This window comes from Pinus tabuliformis, chromosome 4_1, assembly GCF_031772625.1.
Source record: "Pinus tabuliformis cultivar Carrire ecotype Pingquan chromosome 4_1, CPIR1, whole genome shotgun sequence".
NCBI classification, from domain to species: Eukaryota; Viridiplantae; Streptophyta; class Pinopsida; order Pinales; family Pinaceae; genus Pinus; species Pinus tabuliformis.
The window spans coordinates 690,343,898-690,354,786 of NC_142303.1; positions in this window are offsets into that span (position 1 = coordinate 690,343,898).

The window sequence follows — 10,889 nt, forward strand, 5'->3', positions numbered from 1 at the left end:
CGCCGCGCGCTCCCAAAACCTACTTCCAATCACTCAAACTCTCCAATCTCACCCTCACACCTTTGAAATGCTTTCTCCAAGTCTTGCAAGAGCACAATGCTTTTGATTTGGGTCAAAACATGTATTTATAGCCTTGGAGGAGATGGGTTTGATTTTTGCCTCTTTGAAAACCCCTTTTCTAATGTTGAGTTTTGCACTTTTTCATTGACCTTTAAACACACTAATTTTCACTTTCCCTTTGACATTTTGGCTCAAATGATGAAATTTTCGACACCTCTTTGCAGGGATTGTATGCCAGAGCATTTGGCCATATAAATCATAACTGCATCTAAAAAGTCTACTGGTGATATTTTTGGAAAAATTTGTCATAATTGACCTTTTTTGACTTTTCTTCAAAACAGAGTTTTGAAGAAGAGTCAATGTCTCTCCAGGTGATGATGAAGCTTCTGAACCATAGTTATATAAGGCCTCCCTCTGGCTTGCATGGCTTGTTTTGGACATGTTTTCAAAGACAAAATTGATGAATTCCTAGACCTAAACATAAAAATGACTTTGTCCTGTAAAGGATCAGACCTTGACTATCATGAACTTTCAGTGATTATGGAAAAAGACGTGAGCCAGCAAGAATCAGACACGAGGGAAAATGATTAGCATAACTTTCTTTGTCAGATCATGGCATGTCCCTAGCGAAATGTAGCTAAGTGAATGGAGTGGGACACCTAAAATTGAAATGCACAAAGAGTTTTGATCTCTGACGGAGGGCTGACCAAACCGACTCTAACATTGGCTCCAATGGGGGATGGTAGCTCCTTGGAGGTGCCAAGAACAACAGATCCCTGGAGGAGCTAGATAGTGCCTTTTGTCCATTAGGCTATGGAGTCATCATTTCGATAAACAGCACAGGAATCTGACTTATTTATGAAACTGAAATGACTAAGAAATTGGCTCTATTTAACATTGAAATAACTCAAAAACTAACTTTACAAACTGAAACCAAACTGAAATAAAAATGGTATTTACAATGACAGTGGAAGCAGCGTTAATAGATCAGCAGTGATACCGCTTGAGCAGCCGACCATTGATCAGCCCTCCAGGACAATCTTCCATGTTCATTTCCTTCAGAAGAAAGGCATTCTGACCCCTATATGCTGCAATCTTGAAATGACCTTTCCACAGATTTTTGAACTTTCCGTGCTTGCGTTTATCTTCATTCCTTGCATCCCACTTCAGCACCACATCCTCTAACTAAAATTTATCTGCTTTTGTTTTTCTGTCATAGATTTTCTTTATCTTCTCCTGTAACTTGGATGTGTTCTTGAAAACTTCTTCTCTTGTTTACTGCAAGTGGATCATTTGATTCAGCCTTCTCTACATGGGATCTTCTTCACTGCCGGCCTCCTGAAGAAGTCTGACCACCAGGGCATCAAGAGAGGTGGGGAATACTGTGTCAACTCCATAAACAAGCTCAAACGGTGACATACCAATAGACTTTTTCTGACTGATCTGATCTGCCCAAAGCGCATGGACCAACCTCTTATTCCAGCTCTTTTTATTTATTTCCAACAGCTTCTTGATGATGTTGACCAATGATTTATTCGAGGATTCTGCCAATCCATTGCCTTGTGGATGATAGGCAATTGAATGACCCAAAATTATGTGATACTTATGACAAAATTCTACCATCCTTTTCGATTTGAAAGCTACTGCATTATCAGTGATTAATTTGTTTGGACAACCAAAGCAAGACAAGATGTTATTTTTGAGAAATGAAATGATTACCGTGTCTGTGGCTTGTCTGGTAGGGCTGCCTCAATCCATTTTGTGAAATATTTCGTCGCTGTAAGGATCCATCTATGCTGTCTGGAAGAAGCGGGATGAATTTCCCCAATGAAATCCAACCCCCACTGCTGGAAGGGAGCGCTCACTTCAATAGGCTTAAGTGGAAAAGGCTGTAATTTCTGTTTTCCTTCGAAAATCTGACATTTATGATAGCGCTTGACCATCTTATGCACATCAGCAAACAAAGTAGGCCAATAGTACCTTGCTCTCAAAATTTTGTTTGCTGTTGACTTCCAAAAAAGATGATCACCACACTCTCCTCCGTGGAAATCCTCCATGACTTTCTTTGCCTCCTGTTCCACCAAACAATTTAGCAAAATGCCACCGGGATCTTTCCAATACAGTGTAGAATTCAAAATAGAAAACTTGGCAGCCTTCAATTTGAGTGTTCTCGTTTTGTTTCTAGTCATGCCGGGCGGTTGTGATAGATTTTTTAGCACACATATTATATCTGAATACCATGGGGACAAAGCAAACATTTCGGATACCTGAATGGATGTTGCTTCCTCATTCTCATCGGACATGGAAGTGATCAGATTTATGTCCAATGCATGCAAGTTTGATTCGGCCATTGGCTTCGCCAACCCCTGTCCTTTGACCAAATTTGTAGGCTTTATTTCCACATCATATTCTAGCAAGGCTGCAATCCATTTGCCTCTTCTCCCTTCTGGATCGGTCTGCACTAAAACATCTTTTACAGCAGTATTAGGAACATAGGCCAGAATGTGAGAATGTAGGATATATACCCGGAAATCCTTCAATGCCTTCACCAATGCCAGGGCCTGCTTCTCAATGATGTTGTACTTTAAAGCTGCGTCCCTTATAGCCCTGCTGAAGAATGCAATGGGTCTTTCATGATCATCTCTCTTCTGTAATAATACCGCTGCCATAGTGTGCTCAGAAGCAAATGAAAACAATATGAAATCCTGAGTGTAGTCCGGGCTGACTAGAACTGGAGCTGAAGAAAGGGTCAATTTGACCAAGTTGTAAGATTTTACAGCCTCCTCTGTCCATTCCACCTGGCTGTCCTTCTTAAGAATGTTTGTCATTTCTCTCAAGTGTTCTACAAGATTAGGCACAAAGCGACGCAGAAAATTCATCTTACCATTGAATGATTGTATCTCCTTTTTGTTCCTAGGCAGAACGATTTGCTGAATTGCCTGCACACGGGCTGGGTCTATACGAATGCCATCCTTTGAAATGATGTGCCCAAGTAATTTTCCTTCCTCCATGGCGAACAAGCTCTTTTTAGGATTCAGCGATAGACCATATTTCCTACATTTTTGAAAGAAAATTTTTAGGTGATGCATGTGCTCTTCATCAGATTTGGAAAATACCATCAAATCATCCAAGTACACCACCAAAAACACATCCTTCTCATTTGCAAAAGCCAAGTCCATTGCCTGCTGAAATGCAGCACCTGCATTCCTTAAACCGAAGGGCATTTTGGCATAGTGAAAGGTTCCCCATGGAGTGGTGAATGTTGTCTTGTCTCTATCATCTTCATGGACAGAAATTTGGTTATATCCAGAATAACCATCAAGCAGTGACATACGAGATGCCCCCACTACTCGTTGAAGTATATGGTCCATCTTGGGCAGTGGATAGTTGTCCTTCAATGAGACCTTATTTAGATTTCTGAAATCAATGCATAGGTGGATCTCACCGGTCTTCTTGCGTACAGGCACTAAGTTAGATATCCAATCTGAAAATCTGATGGGCACAATGATACCTGACTTATACAACCTATTTACCTCCTTTTTGATAGATGGCAGTAATTTTGGATTTATCCTTCTCAGCTTCTGTCTAAATGGTTTTTGGTTGGGCTTGATGGGTATTGTGTGCTGAATAATATTTGTATCATAGGTCTTTAAATCATAATAATCCCAAGCAAACACATCTGCAAATGAAGCCATCAAACTGATGTATTTGTCCTTGATCTTTGGCAGTAATGCTTTGGACAATTTTACCAATTTTGGATTGGCAGCTGTACCGATGTTGACTTCTTCTACACCCTTCTCCGTTGGCTGCAATGTTGGCTTGCAGGCTACATCATCCTTATCAAAAAGTTCCTCTAGAGGTATCAAGCCTTTAGGAATGATGTTATTCTTCAGCTGCAATACGTCAATTTGATTGATTTGCACTTCATTTGTACCATTCCCTTTGCCTTCATCGTTTTCTACATCAATTGATGTTTCTTTGAAATTGCCTTTGTTGAGCAGAAAATCCTTAATCTCCTCATCATCTTGAAACACTTGCCAATATCGCTGATTGTCTGGAATGGTTGGACGATGCTTGACATGAATTTAAAATTTATTGCTGGAGGTCATGGGGATCTTCAAGCTGCTCACTGCCTTGGCAAGAGCATCAGCAATACTATTTTGTATATGAGGCACACATGTCAAGGTGTATTCTGAAAATAACTTCAAGATGTCTAAAACTGCATTACGATAGGCCCGCATCCTAGGATGTTTTGCTTGATACTCACCTCTGACCTGTTTTATTACCAACTCGGAGTCACCATATACCGAAATCCTCTTTGCATTCAGCTTTCTAAGAATCTTCAGGCCAGCAATCAGAGCTTCATACTCAGCTTCATTATTTTAACATTCAAAGGCCAGCTTGTAAGTGCAAACCCTCACGCTGCTAGGCACTTTGGTTGAGGTGGAGAAAGGACTGCGTACCCAAATTCCAATTCTAGTGCCATCATTCCCCACTGCTCCATCGAAATCCATGGTCCACAAGCCTTCTTCCTCCTCTTGTAAGTGCTGGAAATCTGTTTTCCGTGCCTTGTCTGCTTGCTGTCCATTATTTTCAGCTGATTTCCCAACATTTTCCTGCGTTTCTTGTCTTTCTTTCTTCAAAATTTCTCTAAAATTTTCTGTTATTTCCAGTGTGTCATCTGCTTCTATTATCTAACTATCTATCTCATTTAAACTATCTGAAAACAAAACAAAAGACTCTAAATCTATATGTACATAGTTAATAGGATGATTTATAGGTTTCTCCTTGCTTGTGATCATATATTTCATTTTTTGTTCCCGATATAACTTCCTCATTTGTCCAAACACCAGGATTGTTGCATAGGAGAAATCTAGTTGTAGTGTCCCTTTCAATTTCGCTACCCAAGACCTGGAAAGAAGCATGCCAAACCTTGGAGGAATATCTGCTACCACCACATCCATCAAAAAAAATTTCATAGGAAGCTGATCCAAACTCACAATTAAGTCTTTGATGAGTCCTATACACCTTACTCTGCTAGAATGGAATGAATAGAGATCATGATATTTCCAGGTGATGTCCAGCCCAGGCTTATCCATGATAGCCTTGGGCATGAGATTGTGAGAAGCTCCGGAATCGAACATAGCATTGTGTAACACAAAATCATGCAATCGTAAACTGATATAGAAGGGTGGCACATCGCTATCAGGAGACTCGCCATTCGTTGTTGGTCCAAAAATCATTTCAGGCTGATCATCTTCTACATTTACCATGTCGGACATTAGGTCTAAATTCAACATTTTAGAAATCTGTCCTCTATAACCGCTGTTCTTCGTTATTTCAGTCAAGGGGATGGATATCTTTAACTTAGAAATCTCATTCTCTAGGCTAAAAGCGGGAGTTTTTCTTACCTCTTTGACTAGGATCTCTTTCCTTTCCTTTTCTTTTGATGTGGCGGGATGCTGTGATTGTTCTGCTGATTTTGATTTGCTGCTCTCCAGAACAACCGCCTCCTTTCCCTTCCTTTGTGTAGTTGATGAATCATTTTTTGTTGTTTCACCCTCCTTCTTTTTCTGAATTGGTTTGGCTGGCACATCTCTGTTTCTGAGATAACATCGTTGTTTTTGTGCGGACAGAGAATTCATATACCCCCTTTGATATTCTTCTGATTCTTCTTCCAACACGGTATCACTAGCTAGAATAAAATCAGTGTCTTGGTGTGCAGCTTAATTCACTGCACATTCTTCCTCTTCGGTAATGTAAGTAGGCAGCTCATCTGGAGTAAAGATATGGTTTTCTTCACCTATTACATTCTCGTCCTCATCTGAAACAAGTCCATGCACAAAATTCTGCTGCAAAGGTGTTTGTACCAGCTGTTGTGCTCTCTGCTCTTGAGTTCATTGACCTCTCTGTTGTATTCTATATTGTGGCTGTTACTGGCCACGGAAGTTAGGATTCCTAACTTGTGGCTCTGGTTTATCAAGTTTTACCCTTTCAAGCATCTGCTCTACCTTTTTTAGAAGTTGATCCATTGAAGAAGATTCTTCTTTCACCGTGGTTTTCTTCTCTGCTTTCGCTCTAGCTCTTTTGGACAGCAGATTTGCCTCAACGCTGACCACAATGTTTTGCATGTCTTCCATTGTGGCCAGTTCTCTTTCTCTTAATTGGTATGCCATGTTAGCATCAAAAACATCTGGAAACTTCATCATTGCTAGTCCCACAGGTGGCTTTATATGATATGGAATTTCGTTGTAGACTGCATTAAATCTAACACAATAATCTTGGACCGACTCACCGGCATTCCGTTTGATTTGTTCATACTCGGCCAGAATTTGAAGGGGATTCTTTTTCACTTCCCACCAGTTCAAAAATTGTCTTTGTAGTTCAGCCAAGGTAGTGATACTTGCAGTCGTCAAACCTCTAAACCATTTCCTCACATCACCTGCAAATGTCTGTACAAAGAGCCTCATTGCCACGTTCTCTGCATCAATCTCATGAAGTTCATAAAAGTCTGCCATTTTGTCTACATGTTGCTGAGTTGTAATGCTATTAGGAGTGCCATCAAAAAACGGGATTTTACTTTGATAATCCGTTGGCATGTCATCTAGAACTTAGGGTAGAACAAGGGGTGCAAAACGGGCAGCCATCATTCTTGGTGGATTTGGCCTTGGAGGTGTTGGAGGAGTGTGCACAGTTTGCAAGGGGCTTGCAATTGGAGTTTGGGGCTGCGCTACAATGTAATTGTCAATTAACCTATTATCTCTTTCAGTTTCGAGGTCCACAATAAATTGCGGATTGGGGACGGTATAATCAAAAGCCCTTTCGGATTTAGACTCAAACAGTGATATCTCAAATCGTTCGTCAAACTCAAGCTCTTCAAGATACTCAAAAATGTTGGGACATGAATGGGATTTGAACACGGGAGTTATGATGCTTTCTTGACAAAGGAGTCTTGGGATCAAATTGGGGTTTTCGTAAATATGGGGAGGATCCGGGTCTGGATTGGCTCTGGTATATCGTCTTGAAGCCAGCGTGCTATTGGGAAAAATCACAGGACGCAACCAACTTACTCAGCCTTTCCAATCCTAAGCTCATCATCTGGAAGCTTAGAATTATTATGAAACAAGGGGATTTAATTTCAACTTAGTCCCCAGTGGAGTTGCCACTATGTTAGCACCTAAACCTGCCTCAGGCTGAAGGCAAAAATTAGGGTAACCACAAACCACACTCAGTCTGGTAGCTAGCCCTACCAGAGCAGGATAGGGCTCTCTCCGAGTCATGCTCAGTGAATAGATAATCGAAAATGGTCTGAGATGACTTACAATGAAATATTTACCTTAGGCTAGTAAGTGAATATGGATTTTGGAAACAATTTTCATGAATGACCGAGCTTCTGGGATGTTATGGGACCGACGCTCAACAAAGAACAAAGAATTTAATACAAAGGCACAGATTATTCTGTGAGGCAAGGTAGGCGGAAAATGTAACAAGTTAGTTTGAGGTACCGCAGCATGAATAGATTGCTGAAGAAAGTGAAAAGGGCATAGTGACATGAATCCTTTTCAACAGAAGAATAACACTGAACATGAAATTTTCCCACAGACAGAGCAATAAAATTGAATTCTACCTAATCTCACTCAGAAAATTTCACTGGAAATGAACATGAATTGAATTATGAAACATAAAAAAATACATATGAAAACATAAGAGACACATTTGCTACACTCACAACCATAAGAATCTCATGAAACAGAGGCGCTTCCTTTCATTAATTCTCTGTCAAAAATACACAGTGAAGAAACAAAGTTTCTTTCCCATAGTCTCCCAGAAGTTACAAGCCAACCAACCCTTTGAAAATAACTTGCATACAATATATAGAATGTGTGAGGAAGAGATAGAACGTCCAAGGTTTGGGAAGTTACTCGAATCATTACAAAATGGAGATGGAGAGCCAACCATCAGCTACAGGTGCAGTGCTGCAAACATGACATTTGGCATTGGGGTGACCGTTTGTCCTCCTTCGCCACTTGGATAGAAGCCAATATGGAGAAAAAACACTTTAAATGCTGCCTTTGGTGCCAAAAAAACCAAAGTGTAGATGACCGGGCCCACTTGGAGAACTCGCGAACTGAAATTTTGCGAAACGGAAGCAAATTGGCAATTTTTTCCTCTGTGCGTCGCGCTACTTTCGGACCTGTTTTGGGGAACTTTCACGTGTCTGAAATGTGCCCAAGTGGGCTTTTTGGAAAGCCTATCCTATCTACCTTCTAACCCAACTAGTATTTATGAATTTGGTGCTCATTTTCCCCTCTGAATCTTCATTCTCCCAAGACTGCTTTCTGTGTGTCAAAAAAGTGGCAGAGAGGCCATTTTTGAGTGTTTTTTGACCTTTAGGAGACCCAGACCTTGCCCAAATCTCTTGCCCGAACACCAGTAGTCATACTTTTTTATTTTGAATCCAAATCTACAAGCCATTCTCATTTGGAGCCCTAGAATTTTAGCGTCGCGCCAGTGGCACGGCGCACAGGGAGAAAATCCCTGTTTTTTTCCCAAAAAAATTCCCTGTGACCAAAAATTGCCTAAATTTTTTGAAATTTGGGCTAGAGGTTCCCTATGGGGTTTTATGCTGAGCCAAGGAAGCCTTAGCCAATATTCTAAGCCTATCTTTCTCTTTTGACCTTTTTTCCCTTCTTGTGGCTTTCCTCAGTTTTGCTTTCAAGTTCCTTATCCGGGCCTGTGCACTCATGTTTCGCACCCTGTAACAGAAAGCCATATGTCCCAATAGAGCAAGGTCGTGGTTGGCTTTGTCCAGCAGCCTCTCCAAATGCATCTTGACCCTCTCAAGGTTGGCCTCCCGATCCTCATTGATTGCTTGCTCCAAAGATGTGAGCGCAACCCTTCTTCTTTGAGCAGCTTGGTGATGCTCATGTATGTTCTACAGCTCCATGATCGTCTGTTGGTCCTCAAGCTGTTTGTTTCTCCGCTCCAAGTAGTTCATGTTCCATTTGGCCCTCTCCAAGTCAAGGGACAAGGAGTCAATCGCTGACTGCTGCTCCTTGATGATCTCTGTGAGCTCCTCATTTGTTGGTTCTGCATCTTCAACATCCTGGAGGAGAACAAAATCGGTCTCTCGCTCACCTGATGGCCCTTCCTCCTGCACTGGCTCCTTGCCCTTACCCTGCTCCTGTGATGTTGATGTCGGAAAAGAGGCCCCTTCCACCCCGGGTGGAGATAACACTCTCTTTGCTGCTGCAAATAATGGTTTACTGCCTTTCTAATAGGTGATGTATACTGGCATAGTGGCAGTCTCATGTCGCTCATATTGATGAGATGGGCTCCCTACCTCATGTTCTGCCTCTGAAACCACCTGTGGAGCGCTGAAAAAGTCACGAGAGATGAAGTCCTCCCAAGCAATACCCTGCAATCCCAACTGATGGTCTACCAAAATCCGGATAATGGAAAAGTGATACACACTGTTGAGCTACTGTCGAGGGGTCTTGTGCTGCATGAAATTTCTCATCCTCTCTATGTTCTTGCAGATGAAAAATGGGAGGTTCATCATTTGCACCCTGGTAAAGTGCATGAGCAACCTGATGTGATAGGCATAAAGGCAAGAAAGCCTCCCCTCGCAACTGAAGTACTTCATGATCAATTTCATGAGCGGGCCATACTCATCTTTCAAAAATCTGAATGGAAAAACTCTCGTGAGGTGGCTCAAACAGCTGTCTTTGATGTAAGGCTCATAATGATGCCTCTCTACCTTCCTTTTCTTATGCCACTACTCTCCAATCTTTGGTATGCCTGTTGCCACTGATATGGTCTCGGGTGTCAATGTGAAAGTGACCCTAGCCAAGATAGACTGTCCTCCAAGTAGGTGAAGTGAAAAAAGTCCGGCCAACTGATGATGAACTTTGACATTTTCCACCCTTTGAAAAAATTCGAAACATGCTAAGTGCTGGAAACAAGACATAGCAAGAGGGCATGCCTGCAAATTGGTGAGGGTGTTTGGCTCGTCTCTAAGATTTCTGCCACTCTGGTGATGTCCCCTTTGGGCCCTTTCTCCCGAAGCTATGTCACTGTGGGTCTCCTCCTCATACTCTGATGAAACTTTGGATTCCATTACTATTGTTTGTACCCTGAGTTTTATGCTACCCTTGAATTCCAATGAAGCTGGTAGTTGCTCTGAAAATCTGCCACCAAGGGGACAATAAAACAGGGAGTATTAGGAGGGGAATGATGAAATGGGAATAGGGGTTTAAAGGGAGAGATTTATCAGGGATTTAGGAGTAGTTTGGGTATAGGGTTGATGGGGTAGGGTTTGAAATATATTGGCAACACTGTCACTGTAGCATAAACCCTAGGATCAATGATTTCTTTGTTTCCCTTTTGTTTGCTTTACAAAAAAAAAATTGCATTTGATTTCTACCCCTACAACCATGTTATCCCTTTCAATTTTGGTGCAAGAATGGAGGTAGGTGGCCTACCTTTCAAAATTGGTGAGCCTCCAAAAAATTTTAGGGAGATTGAATAGTTTTTGGGCTTTGTATTTCTGTGCGCCGTGCACCGGGTATGCGTCGTGCCAGTGTTGTAGTTACACAGTGGGCGGGCCCTATGTGTGACGCACCCAGTGAGTGCGCCACGCTCCTTGGTGTGTGCACCACGCACTATGAAAACACCTTAAGCGACTCCTAATAGTTTTCTTCTCTGATTCTTCGGCCATACCCCCCTCTTCCAACAGCTTTGTTTGCCCAATGAGCTAGTCTTGTGGTGACTTTGAGTTAACCAACTAGTGGAGGAATAGGGAGGGGGCTTGGTAGTGACTTAGGGCA